This window comes from Cryptomeria japonica, chromosome 4 (genome assembly GCF_030272615.1).
Source record: "Cryptomeria japonica chromosome 4, Sugi_1.0, whole genome shotgun sequence".
In the NCBI taxonomy this organism is placed as follows: Eukaryota; Viridiplantae; Streptophyta; class Pinopsida; order Cupressales; family Cupressaceae; genus Cryptomeria; species Cryptomeria japonica.
Window position 1 is genome coordinate 256,849,953 of NC_081408.1, and position 18,999 is coordinate 256,868,951.

Genomic DNA, 18,999 nt, shown 5'->3' on the forward strand with positions numbered 1-18,999 from the left:
AAGTTGTGATAAGTGCAATAACATTTTATAAATGTTTCTCACGACATAGTCATGACACATCCATGACTTACCAGAGATCCAACATGATCACTAGTTGAGATATCACCTAAGCACGTGATATCAGTATTGCCTAAGAACACAATACAAGGATAACCATATGAGAAGTGTTTAAAATCTCATCATATCTAGGTTGTAATAAGTGCAATAACATTTTATAAATGTTTTATCACAATGCAGTCATGGCACATCCATGACTTACCAAAGATCCAACATGATCGTTGGTTTGACTACCATAAGATCGTCACCTTATGATGTCTACATACAAGTGTTTAGTATCTGAGAGATCCTCACCTCTTAGATATGAACATAGGTGGCAAAAAACCAAAGATTGTCCAAACATGACAAAGAAGTTTACACATTAAACATCTTAAATATATGTAAGTATATATTACAAAGTAGATTACCTTTCTATCATACCTAAGCCCTTTCTGAAGTGATCAACCTTCACTCTAGAAAGAGGTCTGGTCAGAATATTTGCAGTCTAATCTCCTGTACACACATATTCTAATTTAATCACATTCCTGTCAACCATATATCGCACATAATTGTATGGAATCTCAATATGTTTGGACCTGTCATGAAATACTAGATTTACAGAGAGTTTTATGTAGCTTTGATTATCACACTGAATAACTGTAGGTTTCATAGGTTCTCCAAACAATCCCACAAGCAACTTCCTAAGCCATACTGCCTCTCGGGCAGCCATGAAAGCTGCAATATATTTAGCCCCAGTGGAACTCTGAGCTATTGAAGATTGTTTTATGCTGATCCAAGATATCATGGCTGAACCTAAACTGAAGCAACACCCTAAAGTGCTCTTTCTATCAGTCACACTGCCAGGCCAGTCTGAATCTATAAATCCATGTAGGTCTATGTCAATTTCCTCATATTTAAGACCAATCTTTAGAGTACCTTGTAAGTATCTCATTATATGTTTTACTGCAACCAGGTGTATCTCCTTAGGTTCACACATGAACTAACTTAGAGCATTAACAACATAACAGATATCTGGCCTTGTATTTACCAGATACATCCGGGACCCAATCATCTGCCTGTATTGAGTAGGGTCAGTGGGTTTTGACTCTGCTACTGCTTCTTTAAGTTTATGGAAGTTGGTTTCCATAGGAGAGGTCATGGGCCTGTAGTTTAGCATTTTGAATCTCGTCAATATGTCCAAGCTGTACTTCCCTTGGTTCAGTACAATATTATTAGGATTATGCCATACTTCCAATCCTAGGAAGTAATGAAGAAGTCCCAAGTTCTTCATATCAAATTTTGTGGATAGATCTTTCTTCCATTGATCTATTCGGTGATCATTTCCTGTGATTAATAAGTCATCAACATATAAAATCAATATTAGCATATCACCTTTATTTCTTTTGAGGTAGAGATTAGGATCTGCATCATTCTTAGAGAAACATAGCTTTGAGAGATAGCTGTCAATTCTTTCATACTAGGCCCTGGGAGCTTGTTTGAGCCCATAGAGAGCTTTCTTGAGTCTACACACATGAGACTCTGCATCATGAATTTCAAACCCTTCAAGTTGCTCTAAGTAGATTTCTTTTGAGATCTCACCATTTAGAAATGTTGTCTTTACATCCATCTGATGTACCTTTCACCCCTTTGTTGCTGCAATGGCTAGTACCACTCTTACTGATGTATACCTGGCAATAGGTGCAAATGTCTCTTCATAATCTATTCCTTCCTTTTGTGAGAACCCTCTAGCTACAAATCTAGCCTTGTACTTTTCAATACTGCCATCTGCAACATGCTTGATTTTAAACAACCATTTAGAAGACACAACAGATTTCTTGGTTGGCCTAGGACAATCTCCCAAACATCATTCTTCATAATGGACTGATACTCTTCAAACATGGCATCTTTCCATACTTGATGTTTGAGTGCATCTAATACATTGTTTGGTTTAGCTTTAAAGAGATCATTCATAAGGGCAACATAGTTGGTGAACTTATTAGGCCTCTTACTTTCCCTGAAGGTTCCTGAAGGAGCAGCAAACTTCTAAGCTTTTGCTATAGTTTTGGTGGCCCACAATGGTCTTTTCTTGAGTTTTTCTATAGGTGGGTTTTGTGTTTCACCTATAGTTTCCTCAAGATACTCCCTCTGAAGCTCAGGAGTAGGATTATAGATTTCAAGTTCTATTGTATTTTGGGCCCTTTTGAAGGCTAAATCTTCTTCAAAGATTACATCCCTACTGAGTTAAATATTTCTCTGCCCTTGTACATAGATTTTGTAAGCTTTAAAAGTTTCATTGTACCCTACAAGTATTCCCCTTTTTCCAGAGGGCTCTAGTTTTAGTCTTTTCTCTTTAGGTACATGTATATAGACAGGACACTCAAATATCCTAAGGTGATTGATATCTAGCTTTATCTTGGTAAAGACTTCCTCAAGAGTTTTATCTTCAACATGTGAATGAGGACATCTGTTTTGTATGTACACAACAGTGCTAGTTGCTTCTGCCCAAAGATTCAAGTTTAGATTTTGATCTAGTATCATAGCTTTGGCAGCTTCTACTATGGTCCTATTTTTTCTTTCAGCTACTCCATTTTGTTGAGGGTTATAAGGTATTGTTAACTCCCTCTTAATCCTAGAATTTTTACAAAAATCTTTAAATAGTTCTAATGTGTATTCCCTCCCATTGTCAGTTCTTAGGGTTTTAATTTTGTTTTCTAAGAGGTTTTCTTTTAAAGTTTTAAACTCTTTAAATCTACTTAGGATCTCTTTTGATTCTTTACATTTTAGAAAGTAGATCCAAGTCTTCCTAGAGTAGTCATCAACAAAAATTACATAGTACAAGAATCCCCCTAGAGAGGGTACGGACATAGGTCCACATACATCAGAATGAACTAATTCCAAAACTTTGCTAGTTTTCCTAGTACTATTCTGAAATGCACTTTTGGTATTCTTACCTAGGGCACATCCTTTGCATGCCTCTAAATGATATTGCTTCAACTTAGGTTGACCTATGACAAGGTTTCCCATAGTTGACAAAGCTCTATAATTCAGATGGTCTAATCTCCTATGCAACACTTCATTTGCATTAGTGGCTTCATGGATCAAGGCTATATTGGGCTCTATGCATAGCTCATACAAATAGCCTTGTCTTTGACCAATGACCTTAGCGTTCTTGATGGAGGATTTTTTTGGCCAAGCCAACACCTTGTTTTCCATGAAGGTCACTCTGTATCCTTGATCTTCTAGTGCTGATATGGAGATTAGATTTCTTCTGATGCCAGGAACATATAGTACCCCTTCAAGTTGTAATGACATGCCTATCTTTAGTTTGATGGCGCAGGTTCCAATTCCTCTGACTGGATGTGATGAATCATCTCCGATGGTCACTTCCTCATCATCCTCCTCTATCATGGAGTCTAGTACTTCTCTAAAACCGGTGATGTGTCTGGATGAACCACTGTCGATCACCCATAAGTTATATTTGTTTGAAGCATGGCTTGTAAGTGCTGAGTAGAGGACATAGTTCTCAGAGTCATTTTATCTTTTGGATTTCCTCACTATGGAAAATGTGGCTTGCTTTCCTTTCTCTAGACATTTTGCAATATAGTGTCTGAATTTGTCACACCTATAACATTGAACATGTGATAGGTCTTTCTTTGAAGTGTTCTTGCCTTGATAAGCTTTTCTCTTCCTAAATTGCTTCTTCTTGTACTTCTTATTAGTGTTTGTATTTAGGACTTGCAAGTCCTCATCTATATTTTTTTGTTTTATTCCTACCTTATTCAATCTTGATTCTTCTTGTAGACAGTCATCTCTTAATCTTTCAAACTTGGGATATTTAGACCTAGCACTGATGCCTTGGACGAATGTGTTCCATCCACTAGGCAACCCATCTAGAGCAATGAGTGTTAACTCTTTGCTTTGGATCTCATATCCACGGGAAGCTAAGTCATCTCTTAGGATTGATATCCGCATAAAGTAGGAGTTAATTGTATCCCCTTTGTTCATACTGATATGATTGATCTCTCGTTTCAATGCCAGAGTACAACTTGCATTTGATATCTCAAATGTCCTTTCGAGTGCCTTGAACATTTTATAAGCTGTCTCATACTTTTTAATGATGGGCATTATGTTATTTCTTACCCCATCCACTATTATTTTAATAGCCTTTTCATTTCCCTCAATCCATTTTGATTTGTCAGGTTCATCTTCTGGCTATGCATTTTCAGTTTGAACATATGAATCAACTTTGTTTTCTCTCAAAATCATTTTGATTCTAAACTTCCAAGCTAAAAAATCTTCGCTACCTTCGAGTCTATCTTCAAATCTGATAGCATTGGCCATTTTAGAAATGTGATGTAGTTTATAACTTTGTCCTTGAATTTATCAAAATTGAATAGCCTTAGGTTCGATTACTGTGGCTCTAATACCATGTAAAGTATATTCAATTTCTATTAAAGAACAAGTTAAATACTAGCAATGCTATGTGATTGCAATTTATAATTTTGTCTCTAAAAATTCTGATTTATTTATGTGCAGACTGTGAGAGAGAGATCATTTTAATATTTTTCTATGTCTTCTCCAAGTGAATTCAATTGGTATATATATCATTTAGGCAACCGATCAATAGGTGTATTGATTGGTGCCTTTTCAATATACTTTTGTTTTAACTCTTAACAAAATGCTATTTACATAATGGATCGGTTCACATATAACCCTGATAAACATATTGCATATCATAATTTGGATTGGTGCCTTAATGCACCCGATAACCAAAGTGCACATTGTATTTTTGAATCGGTGCATATTTCATTAATTAACTAAAGTGTTTTACCAAGCAATGAAGTGGTGCTTGTTTACACCCGATAGCAAATACTGAATCGGTGCTTTATTAACAACAACATTTAGTTGAGGTTCGATGCACATTATATGTTACTGGGTTTTAACAACCCGATAACATATCAATATATATTATAGCAATTGAATGAATACCATTATTTTATAGCAATTTATCATGTTTCAAACCAGTAAGAAAAATATAAATGATAACAGACATATATGAGTATGGTTTACTTATCTTGTAGGAGCTACAATGCATTAACAATTATGAGGCAGATGCCTGCACCTAGAACACCTCAATAGAATGTAGTTTTTGAAAGAAGAAACAAAACTCTAATTGATTGTCCAAGGACTCTGATGATACAGAAGGATATTCCACATGTCTTCTGGAGAGAAGCAGTGAGTACTATTGTGTATACCTTGAACAAGATTCAGGTGAAGAAAGGGACAAATAAGACTCCCTATGAATTATGGTGTGGATACTCACCCAATGTTAGTTACTTCAAGGTATTTGGAAGTAGGTGTTACATCAAGAGGGATGAGTACTCTGGAAAGTTTGATCCTAAGAGTGATGCAAAAACCTTCTTAGGTTACTCCACAAAGAGTAAAGCATGCTGATGTTTGAACAAAAGGATCGGTATGATTGTGGAGAGCACAAATGTTGGAGTGGATGAGTTCTCTGAGAAAAATGAATATGACAACAAGAATAAACCAGAGGAAAATCAAGGATTTATTTACACTGTACCAGACAAACCTACTGTAGAGAATCCTACTATAGTTGAAAATGAGGAAACATGTGAAGTAGAACCTACACAACTGGTAGAAGTTTTGACATTATGGAAGGATTGATTATGTGTTACATTGATGTTTTGTCATTGATGTCAACACTAGCTGTTATGGCTAGCTACCAGCACTAGTTGTTACCGACAGACAAGCTTTGGTTACCAGTAGTGGATCTAGTGTTACCGATAGAAGGGACTATCCATTGGACACTTTTAGCATGTTTGGATCAATGGAGTATGTTTGGTTTCATGTGTTACATGCTTCTGGAGCATGTCTTGGTCAATTGGTATTGAATTGGTGATCAGATGCTATCATACACTAGTAAACCCTTACCAACATAGGTTTAAGGTTTTACCGACATAGATTTTACTGAGAATTCTTGACATGATGCATAACTGGTGTTGGTGCGGCTTCTAGATGGAATTAAGGATGTTGAAGGTGATCATTGGTCAAGCTTCAATTGATTGAAGACATAGCTTTGGCATGGTGGACCCAAAATAGGTCTAGTGCCTATCTAGGTTATGGACCGGTATAATGTTAACTTGTTCTCTACACATTACTGGGATGTTTTATGGATTGGTTAATATTGTTTTGGTCTAAAAAAACATTGCATATCACTGTAATATGGACATATGTAATGATCTTATTGTAATATCTTTTAGATGGCCAACCTAATTGGTTTTAGGCCTTAGAGTTTGTATAAATTGATGTAAGATCTCATTGTAGATCATGGTAATGGACAAGGCATGGGAATGTAATGTGAGAATAATGTAATTTCATTCAAGCAAGAGATTTGGTCGATCATAGGTGATTGAGTTGGGTTTATGTAAGAGGTCAAAGGCCTCTAGTGTTGAGCTTAACCAGGACTCTGATCAGGTATGGTAGATGCTATCTCTAGCAGTTCACTCTACTAGATTGTTGTCCAATTATCTTGAGGTGGTTTTAACCTCTTTGTAGTCAGTGAGACTCTTTTGTAATGAGTAGTGCACTCTAGGCAGTGTGCCTTCCTACATGTGCATGCCCGTCATTATATCACATACTTTCTTCAGAAGTATCATTTGACTGTGGGTGGGCTTCCCACCGTGGTTTTTCCATTTATCAAGTTTTCCACATACAAATTCATGGTGTTATGTGGTATGAATGCATTGTGTTGATTATCTATTTCATTGTTGAGTTGGATTGTTTACCGGTATCTGTTTCTACTGGTATCTATTTCTTCTATTTTGGTACTTAATGTTTATGTGCTTTGGTTTAAGGTTGTAAAGTGGATTAATTGGTATAATTTATTGACAACTAGTTCACCTCCCCCCTCTTAGTTTCCATCAGTTATCATAATAATTGGTATCAAAGATTTTGTCCTCTTTTGTAGAAGCTTAACCGGTTGATGTAGATATTATGGCAACTAATCCACCGGCACCTATTTTCAGAAGAGAAATCCCTAAGCTTGATGGAATAAATTATCGGATATGGAAGATCCGAATGGAGACTCATCTTAGATGTCTTGGAAAGGATATTTGGGAGATCACTGAGAAAGGATATACATCTTATGATCTGACATCTGGCAGTCCTACTCTTGCAGACTTGGAAAAAAATATTGAGAATGATTGCAAAGCTAGATAAGCCCTCTTATGTGATCTTACAGATCAACAAATCATAGGATTAACTAATAAATCATCTGCAAAGGTTATGTGGGACAAATTGCAAACTTTGAATGAAGGTGACCCTACTGTCAAAATTGCTAAACTTGATGGTTACTGGATAAGATATGAGAACCTGAAGATGGAAGATAATGAAAGAATTGCTATATTTATGGAAACAATAAATGAGATTGTCATCGGAATTCAATGTTGTGGAGGATCTTTAAGTGAAGATGAAATAGTTTCCAAAGTCTTGAGAACCCTTCCACCAGCTTACAAGATGAAGGCAACTGCAATTAATGAGTTGAGAACAATGGCAAACACTTCAGTTAATAGAGACATTCTGATTGGGAAATTATCTGCTTTTGAGCTTGAAGAATTTGGACCTTCTGGAGTTGCAAAATTTGAACCTTCTTTTCATGCATCATCATCATCTATTGACACGAGTGATTGGAAAGCCCCATATACAAAAGAACTAGAAGAAAGAGGATGAAGAATTTGAGCAACTTGAAGCCTTATTTCCTAGAAGAGTACCTAAAGGACCAACAAGAAGTAAATATGAAGGAAAAGTACCTTTTAAATGTTTTGCATGTAATAAGATTGCTCATTTTGCATCTAGATGTCTTGAAAGGAATGCAAGATTTGAAGAAAGAGTCAAAAAATCATTTAAGCCTAATCAAAATAGATACAAATTCAAGACAAACAAATAATGCTACATAGCGGATAAGGAAGGAGTAACTGATGACTTTGAGTATGAACTGACATAAGACTCTGCTAGTGGATCCGACAATAGAAAGGAATGGGTGTTCTATGCCCTAAAGGAAGATGAACCAAAACCAGCTATCAAGAATGAAGAAAAGGCCCTAGCATCAAAAGTTGAAGAAAAGGATGAATGGGTAAGCATAATCTTGATAGTGTCTATTATGTATAAGGTTTAAAGCATAATCTTTTGACTGTTAGTCAATTGGTGGAAAATGGATTCCAACTTCAGTTTAAAGACATAAAATGTAAAATCATTAACAAAACTAGTTTGGAGATTGCTACTGATACTTGGACTGGAGGTAATATCTTTCACCTAAACACTGGTAATAAGACATGTTTGATTGCTCATATTGATAAGAGTTGGTTGTGGCATAAGAGATTGTGTCATGTTAATTTTGATTGTATTGTTAAGATTAGTTCAACAAAGGTAGTTAGAGATATACCTAAGATTATGAAGCCTCATAATCCAGTATGTAAAGAATGTCAATTGGGAAAGCAAATTAGAACTAATTTTAAGAGCACATATGATAAATCTAATGATGTACTTGATTTGATTCACACTAATTTATGTGGTCCAGCAAGGACTATAAGCTTTCAAGGTGACAAGTACTTCATGCTAATAATTGATGATTTTTCTAGAATGAGGTGGGTGACTTTTTTTAGGGAGAAGTCTGAAGGTTTTGAGAAATTTAAGATATTTAAAGCTAAGGTAGAAACTGAAACTGGATTGAAAATCAAATTTCTAATATCAGACCAAGGCGGTGAGTTTACTTCTCATGAATTTAATAGTTACTATGAGATAAATGGAATTAGGAGACATTTATCTACACGTAGGACTCCTTGGTAGAATGGAGTAGTGGAAAGGAAGAACATAACCATTTTGGATGCAACAAGAACTATGATGATGAAAGCCAAATTGCCTCACATCTACTAGAGAGAAGCAGTGAGTATAACAATCTACACATTCAACAGAGTTCACATCAAAGGTCAAACTAGTAAGACCCCTTGTGAATTATGGTTTGGACATACACCTACTGTTAAATATTTCATAATTTTTGGAAGTAAATGTTAGGATAACCGATGAATAGCTGAGAGAGGGGGTGAATCAGTTGTTAACATATTATAATATTTAATCCTCAATGCAATCTTAAACTGGAGCACATAAATATTTCAATACCGATAAAGTAGAAATAGATGTCAATAAACATAGATACCAATAAACAATGCAACTCAATAATTAAATAGATAATCAATGTAAAGTAACCATACCACATAACACCAAGATTTGTACGTGGAAAACCCAGAAAGGGAAAAACCATGGTGGGAAGCCTACCCACAGTCAGATAATACTTTTGCAGAAAGTATGTGATACAATGAGGGGCTTGCACATGTAGGAAGGCACACTGCCTAGAGCGTACTACTCATTAAAAAAGAGTCTCACTAACTACAAAGGTTAAAACCACCTCAAGATATTTGGACAACAATATAGAATAATGAACTGCCAGAGATAGTATCTACCATGCCTGATTACAATCCTAGTTAAGCTCAATACCAGAGGCCTTTGACCTCTTCCTTAATCCCAATTCAATCCTCAATGATAGACCTAATCCTCTGCCTAAATGATATTATAATATTCACACATTGCATTCCTTGCTATGATCTACAATGAGATCTTACATCATTTTATAAGAACCCTAAGGCCTAATCCAATTAGGCCGACCACCTAAAATATATTACAATAACAAATAACAAAAACAACAATAACAAATACATAAGTCATCCCGAAACATCCCGATAACTTGTAGAGTACATGTTAACATGATACCGGTCCATAATCTAGATAGGCACAAAACCTATTCTGGGTCCACCACACCAACGCAATGTCTTCAAGTAGTTGAAGCACGATCCAAGAAAATCTTCAACATCCTGAAATCCATCTAAAAGCCGCACCAACATCACTTATGCATCCTGTCATGATTCCTCAGTGAAAGATCTATCATTAAAACCTTAAACTAGTGCTAGTAAGGGATTACAAGAATGTATGATAGCATCCAATTACCAAGTCAATACCAACTAACCAAAACATGCTCAAAAAGAACTTACCACATGTAACCAAACATACTCCATAAATCCAAACATACCAAAAGTGTCCAACAGATAGTCTCTTTTGCCGATAACACTAGATCTTCTACCTGTAACCAAAACCTGCTTGTTGATAACCATCCATAATAGCTAGTTCTGGTAACCAATCATAACAGGTAGTGTTGACATCAATGAAACACAAATCAATTCATTCATAATGCCAACAATCTCCCCCTTTGGCATTGATGGCAACACTAGATGTGAAAAACATCTAAGTACTAAGAAATACCAAACAAGTCTCCCCATGTGGAAGACAACCCAAAAACTTAGTAACTCTCCCTATGTGAATGATATCTCTATAAATTTATGAATATATATTTCCCCCTAATGTATACAACTCCTTTTTTTAATTTTTCACATCAATGCCAGAAATGTGACAAAAATACCAAAGCAATAATGTAAACCTCTAAACCACAAAGCTGACTACTCCCCCTAATTAGTAGCGCCACTCATCAGTGCTAGAATGAATAACATCTCTGATAATGCATGTCGGACTGATGACAAACTGCATGAATCAACTCTTTGTCGAAGGGGCAAAAACCCCTAACCTGTCTCTCAAATACTCAAATGATTCCTTAGACAACGGTTTAATGAATTTATCTACAATCTATTCTTTAGTGTTCACATAAACCAATTTGACTTCCTTTCCTTCTACCTTTTCCTTGAGAAAGTTATACTTTATTGATATATGCTTAGTCTTAGAGTGAAATACCGGATTTTTAGACATGTCAATAGCTACAGAGTTATCATAGCAGATAATTACGGTTTCACTACAATTTACCCTAATATCCTTCAACATTTGCTTCATCCATAATACTTGAGTGCAATTAGTTGTTGTTGCAACATACTTAGCTTTTGCAGTAGATACAGAAATGCATGACTGTTTTTTGCTGATCCATGAAACTAGTTTCTTTCCAAGAAAGATATCCACTAGAAGTTAGCTCTTCTTGTCATCAATATCTCCTGCCCAATCTAAGTTAGTATATGCAGATAAAGTGAATCATCATTTTTATAATACCATAAGCCATATTATGTTGTTCCTTGCAAATACCGGAATACCCTTTTTGCTGCATATTCATGATTTTCTTTAGGATTACTTTGATATCTTGAAATAATACTTACTGCATTCATAATATCTGGTTTAGTCTGAGTTAGATATGATAGACCACCATTCATAGACTTATACCTTGTAGGATTTATTGGTGTAGAAGTATCCTTGATAGATAATTTCTCACCTGTCACCATAGGAGTACTCTGCAAACCTAAGAAAATCTCACCAATCACGGACATTTTAAATTCATTCTTCATATTGTTAGAAAATTTCATGCACAATTTATCTTCTCCTCCAAAAATGATATCATCAACAAATACTTCAATAATCAAAATATCATCATTAGTAATTTTGTAATACAAATTACTGTCAACACTTGCTTTAGTAAAACCAAGCTTCAAAAGATATTTATCCAACCTTGCATACCAAGCTCTAGGATCTTGTTTCAAACAATATAAAGCTTTCTTCAATCTGCAAACCATATCTTTATCATCTGTCAATAAAAATCCATCAGGCTACTCAATGTATACTTCTTCCTCAAGTTCATCATTCAAAAATGCACATTTAACATCCATTTGATAAACCTCAAAGTTTTTATAAGCTACATAGGCAAGAAAAAGTCTAATAGCTTCTATTCTAGCTATAGGTGAAAATGTCTCACCATAATCAATTCCTTTCATTTGAGAATATCCTTTACAAACCAATCTAGCCTTGTTTCTTACAAATTTACCATCATCATTTAGTTTATTTCTAAAAACCCATTTAGCTCCAATAACATTCTTATTTTTAGGCCGGGGAACTAAAGTCCAAGTTTCATTCTTCTCTATCTGATTCATCTTCCATAGCCTTTAACCAATGTTTATCCTTACAAGCTTCAATAACAGTTATCGGTTCAACTTGATAAATAAGACACACCTCTTCATTTCCTAGTCTTCTTCTAGTCATAACTCCCTTGTTCCTATCTCCAATGATTTGATCTTCAGAATGATTTAATATTACATACCTTGGTGTCTTTTGAACTTCAAGTTCACTGCTCTGATCATCAGTCGTAGTTGAATTTTTTGATTCTGCCAGTGTAACTGTCTCAGCTTCTTGTACTAGTTGAGGCATTATTGGATCAGTTATGATCATTTCCACTATCGGTTCCATGTCATATGATATAGAATGATTTCTATACTACTCATCCACTTTCACATTAGCACTCTCCACAATTTTCTGCAATCTTTAATTATAATGTTCATCTATATGCTTTTCTTTGAATTAAGTAACCAAGAAATATCCCTTCATCACATCTAGGATCAAAATTTCCAATTGAATCATCTCTTTTGATATAATATTTAATTCCAAAAATTCTGAAATACTTTACAGTAGGTGTATGTCAAAACTATAGTTCATAAGGGGTCTTACCGGTTTCACCTTTGATGTGAACTCTTTTGAATGTGTAGACTGTTGTACTCATTGCTTCTCTCTAGTTAAGTATGAGGCAATTTGGCTTCCATCATCATAGATCTTGTTGCATCCAAAATGGTTATGTTCTTTCTTTCCACTACTCCATTCTACTGAGGAGTCCTAGGTGCAGATAATTGTCTTCCGATTCCATTTGTCTCACAATAACTGCTAAATTCGTGAGAAGTAAACTCACCTCCTTGATTTGATCTTATACATTTGATTTTCAATCCTTTTTCAGTTTCAACCTTTGCTTTAAAGATCTTGAATTTCTTAAAAGCTTCAGACTTCTCCCTTAGAAAAGTCGCTCACATCATTCTAGAATAGTCATCAATAATCAGCATGAAATACCTATCACCCTGAAAGCTTCTAGTCCTTGTTGGACCACATAAGTCAGTGTGAATCAAATCAAGTACATCATTAGATTTATCATGTATGCTCTTAAAAGAACTTCTAACTTTCTTTCTCAATTGACATTCCTTACATATCGGATTACGAGGCTTCATAATCTTAGGTATATCTCTAACTGCCTTAGTTGAACTAATCTTGACAATACAATCAAAATTGACATGAAACAACCTCTTATGCCATAACCAACTCTTATCAATATGAGAAATCAAACATGTCTTATTACCAATGTTGAAGTGAAAGATATTACCTCTAGTCTGAGTACCGGTTGCAATCTCCGAACCGGTCTTGTTAATGATTTTGCATTTTCTATCTTTAAACTGAAGTTGAAAACCCTTGTCCACCAATTGACCAACACACAAAATATTATGCTTTAAACCTTCTACATAATAGACATTATCAGTGTTATTCTTTCCATCCAAAAAAATAATACCTCTACCTTTGATCATACATGCTTTGTCATCTCTAAATATGACTTGACCACCATTGTATTCTTGCAGGGATAGACATTTCCCTTTATCTCTAGTCATATGATGTGAGCATCCACTATCAATTACCCATTCATCCTTATCTTCAACTTTTGCAGCTAGAGCCTTTTCTTCATTCTTGATAGCTAGTTCTAATTCATCTTCCTTCAAAGAATAGAACACCCATTCCTTTCCATTGCTGGATGTTGGTATTTTGGTATGGTTTTGTCATTGATGTCAACACCTACTAAAACTCTAGCACTTTGGAGATCCAGCAACATTCACCGGCAAGCAAGTAACTTTTGCATAGTCACCGGTATATGGTACACCGGTAGGATATAATAATCATCGGCACTTGGAATGGCGTGGAAAACACTTGGTAATGTCGAAAACATCATTTTGACATCTTGTCTTGAAGAATTGGTTATTGGTATATTCACATTTGCATATTTGCTATTATCGGCAAATAGGTCCAGGGTATACATCGGCAGACTTATCTTTTCCAGATCACCATGGCATGCTTTGGAGATGATTAATTATTGTTGTAAATGCATTAAGCCGACATGTTCAATTGGTTATTGCATCAGATATTGTTTTGTTTGTAAAATGCTTTTACTGTAAATATCTTGTAAAGCCGACCTACTAAAATTGGTCTTAGGTTATGGTATAAATGTAAGATCTTATTTGTAAGATCATGTGTGGAATACAAAAAATGATTTTGTGAAGGTATATGCGAGAATAAGTAGAGCTATACACATAGACATCATTTGAAGATTGAAGAAGGGTTTTTTGTGAAGACAATCGAAACTACATCGGTACTGAATCCAGCATATGAAGATGCTATTTTGTGTAGTACATTCTTATTGGATTTAACCATCCAACTGTAGTCAGTGTGACTCCCATTTTGTGATTGAGCAGTGAGCTCTAGGCACTTGGCCTTTCTGCATGTGCAGACCCCATTTATGTACACTTACTATCTGCAGTAGTATCATTTGATTGTGGGTAAGGTTTCCCACCATGGTTTTTCCCCTTACAGGGTTTCAACGTACAAATATTGGTGTTATGTGTTGTGGATGACTTTGTCTTTATGTTTCATGCACTAATCCTTACCAGTATAGCAATTAACTATTAAATCTATCTACTAGCATATTGAATTGGTTTATCGATATTAAGCATTAAGTTGGTTAAGTTGTTTTGGTTTAAAATTATTTGACAACTGATTCACCCCCCCCCCCTCTCAGTTGTCTCCAGGACCTAACAATTGGTATCAGAGCTTAGTCCTCTTTTGCAGAAGTTTAACAGCTTGAGGAGATCTAATGTCTACTAACTATTTTAGGAAGGACAGTCCCAAACTTGATGGAACCAATTATGGCATATGGAAGATCAGAATGGAGACACATATAAATTGCATTGGAAAGGACATATGGGATGTTACAAAGAATGGATATACTGCTCCTACTCCTGGTCAGCCTAATCCACCTACCTTGGGAAAAGATGAAGAAAATGATTGCAAAGCAAGAGAAACACTTTTGAGCGCATTATCAGATCAACAAATCATGGGACTATCAGATAGGTCTATTGCTAAAGATATTTGGGATCATTTGGAAACACTGAATGAAGGAGATTCCACAGTCAAAATTGCAAAACTTGAAAGCTTCCGGGTCAAGTATGAACATCTGAAAATGGAAGAAGATGAAAGGATTTCTGCTTTTATGGAAAGAGTAAATGAGATTGTTTTGGGTATTAAATGTTGTGGAGGAACCTTAAGTGAGGATGAAATTATTTCAAAAGTTTTAAGAGGATTCCCACCGGCATATAAAATGAAAGTCACTGCTATGAATGAGTTAAGAATAATGCCTAATACATCAATAACTAGGGATACATTGATTGGGAAACTTTCAACTTTTGAAATTGAAGAATTTGGTCCTGTTGCTACTATAAAGATAGATTTGGCCTTTAAAGCATCAACATCATCTGCTCCATCATTTGACAAATCTGATTGGAAAGCCTTTTATGCAAGAGAACTTGAAGAAAGTAGGAAAGAGAATGAAGAACTTGAAGAACTTGAAGCACTATTTGCAAGGAAAATGCCTAAAGGTCCAGTTGGAAGTAATTATGAAGGTAAAGCACCCTTTAAATGTTTTAACTACAATAAGATTGGTCATATGGCTTCAAGATGCCTTGATAGACATGCTAGACTAAGAGAAGAAGCTAGAAGAACATACAAGCCTAACCCTGAATATCAGAGATACAAATTTAAGAAGAATAAAGACAAATCTTGTTACATTGCTGATGAAGGTGTGACTAATGATTCTAATGAGGATCCGACAGACAATGGATGGGTTTTTGTTGCTATAACAAAAGATCAACCAGCACCTACTACTCAACCGATAGAACAGGCCTTGGCATCTAAAGTTGAAGTAAAGGATGAATGGATCATTGATTCAGGATGCTCACATCATATGATAGGAGACAAAGGAAAATTCTTGAACTTTCAAGAATACGATGGAGGCTTAGTGAGATTTGGAGATGACAAAGCTTGTTTGATCAAAGGTAAGGGTACAATATCTCTTGATGGTAAGCATAACACTGACAATGTTTACTATGTTGAAGGATTAAAGTATAATCTTTTGAGTGTTGGTCAATTAGTTGAGAAAGGATTTCAGTTACAATTCAAAAATGGAAAATGCAAAATCATGAATAGAACTGGTTTAGAAATTGCGACCGGTAATCAAACTAGAGGTAACATCTTTCATCTGAATAACAATGAAAAGACATGCTTGATTGCTCATATTGATGAAAGTTAGCTATGGAATAAGAGACTCTGTCATGTCACTTTGGTTGCATGGTGAGGATCAATACTATTAAGGCAATTAGAGATTTACCTAAAATTGTCAAACCTCACAATACAATATGTAAGGAATGTCAATTTGGAAAACAAGTTAGAGCTAGTTTCAAAAGTATTCCAGAAAAATCCAATAACTCTTTTGATTTGATTCACATTGATTTATGTGGTCCAACTAGAACTAAAAGCTTGCAAGGTGATAGATATTTCATGCTAATCATTGATGACTACTCTAGAATGTGTTGGGTTACTTTTCTTAGAGAAAAATCAAAAGCACTTGGAAAGTTCAAACTGTTCAAAGCTATGGTAGAAAATGAAACCGGTAAGAAAATCAAATGTCTAAGATCAAATCAAGGAGGAGAATTTACATCTAAGGAATTTAATACATTCTGTGAAGTAAATGGAATCAGAAGACAACTATCAGCACCCCGGACACCACAGGAGAATGAAGTTGTTGAAAGGAAAAACATAACTATCTTGGATGCAGCAAGAAGTATGTTATCAGAAGAAAACCTACCACATGTATATTGGAGAGAGGCAATTAGTACATCAGTCTATACATTCAACAAATTTCACATCAAAGGTGAAACCGGTAAGACCCCTCATGAACTATGGTTTGGTTTTACTCCTACTCTTAAATATTTCATAATTTTTGGAAGTAAATGTTATATCAGAAGAGATGAGTATATTGGCAAATTTGATCCTAGAAGTGATGAAGGAATATTTCTTGGTTATTCATCTAAAAGCAAGGCATATAGATGTTTTAACAAAAGATTGTAGAAAATTGTTGAAAGTACAAACGTAAAAATTGATGAACAATTTAGAGGAACTCCAAGGTATATAGACTCTGAATCGGCAATAGAAATTTTGAAAAATGAACCTACACTGAATCCACCGGTACAAAATGAAGAACTAGTTACCTCGGTATCATCTAAGGATTCCACAGTAACTGAGGAATAGCAGCAAACAAAGACACCCCGATATGTAAGACTGAATCATTCTAAAGATCAGATAATTGGAAACAAGTTTAAAGGAGTTATGACAAGAGGAAGATTGGCAAATGAAGAGGTATGTCTTATTTCTTAAATTGAACCATCATCTGTTAATGAGGCATGTGAAGATAAACACTGGATTAAAGCTATGGAAGAATAATTAGAACAAATTGAGAAGAATAAAACTTGGACATTAGTTCCCTAGCCTAAAGATAAAAATGTAATTGGAAAAAAATGGGTATTCAGAAACAAACTTAATGAAGATGGTAAGGTTATCAGAAATAAAGCAAGACTAGTGTGTAAGGGATATTCTCATAAAGAAGGAATTGATTATAATGAAACCTTTGCACCGGTAGCTAGAATAGAGGCAGTCAAATTATTCTTGGCTTTTGTAGCACACAAGAACTACAAAGTTTATCAAATGGATATTAAATGTGAATTTTTGAATTGAGATCTTGAAGAGGAAGTCTACATTGAACAACCTGATGGATTTTCTTTGACAGATGACAAAGATATGGTTTGCAGGTTAAGAAAAGCTTTGTATGGATTGAAGCAAGCTCCAAGAGCTTGGTATGCAAGATTGGATAAGTATCTTTTAAATATTGGTTTTTTTAAAGGAAATGCAGACAACAATTTATACTATAAAGTGACTAATGATGACATCTTGGTTATAGAAGTATTTGTTGATGATATAATCTTCGGAGGAGAAGATGGATTATGTAAAGAATTTTCTATTTAAATGCAACAAGAATTTGAAATGTCTATGATTCGAGAAATAAAATTCTTTTTAGGATTTCAGATTTCACAGACTGATAAAGGTATATTCTTGAGTCAATCCAAGTACTTAAAAGAGTTACTAAAGAAATTTGGGATGGAGAACTCTAAACCGGTAAGCACACCTATGACTACAAATGACAAACTATCACTAAGGGATGAATCTACACCTATTAATCCAACTAGATACAAATCTATGATAGGAGGTTTAATGTATTTAACATAAACCAGACTTGATATTATGAATGTCGTATGTATTGTTTCAAGATTTCAAAGTAATCCTAGAGAAAATCATGAATCAGCAGTAAAAAGGATTTTTCGGTACTTACAAGGCACTATAAATCTTGGATTATGGTATCCTAGAGATGAAAACTTTGAATTATGTGCATACATAGATGAAAATTGGCCAGGAGATGTGGATGATAGAAAAAGCACCACCAGCGGAGAATTCTTTCTTGGAAATAGACTAGTTTCTTGGTTGAGTAAGAAACAAAGTTTTACATCTTTATGAAAAGTAGAACCAGAATATGTTGTGGCAACAACTAACTATACACAGGTACTATGGCTTAAGCAAATGTGAAAAGACATAAAGGTAAAATCCATGGAACTTATTACTATCTATTGTGATAAAACTGCAGCAATTGATATATCTAAGAATCTGGTATTACATTCTAAAACCAAAGATGTTTCTATCAAACTGAATTTTCTAAGGGAAAATGTTGAAGCAAAGGAAATAAAATTGGTTTATGTGAATACTAAAGAGAAGATTGTAGATTTCTTTACTAAACCTCTGCCTAAGGAGACTTTTGAATATCTCAGA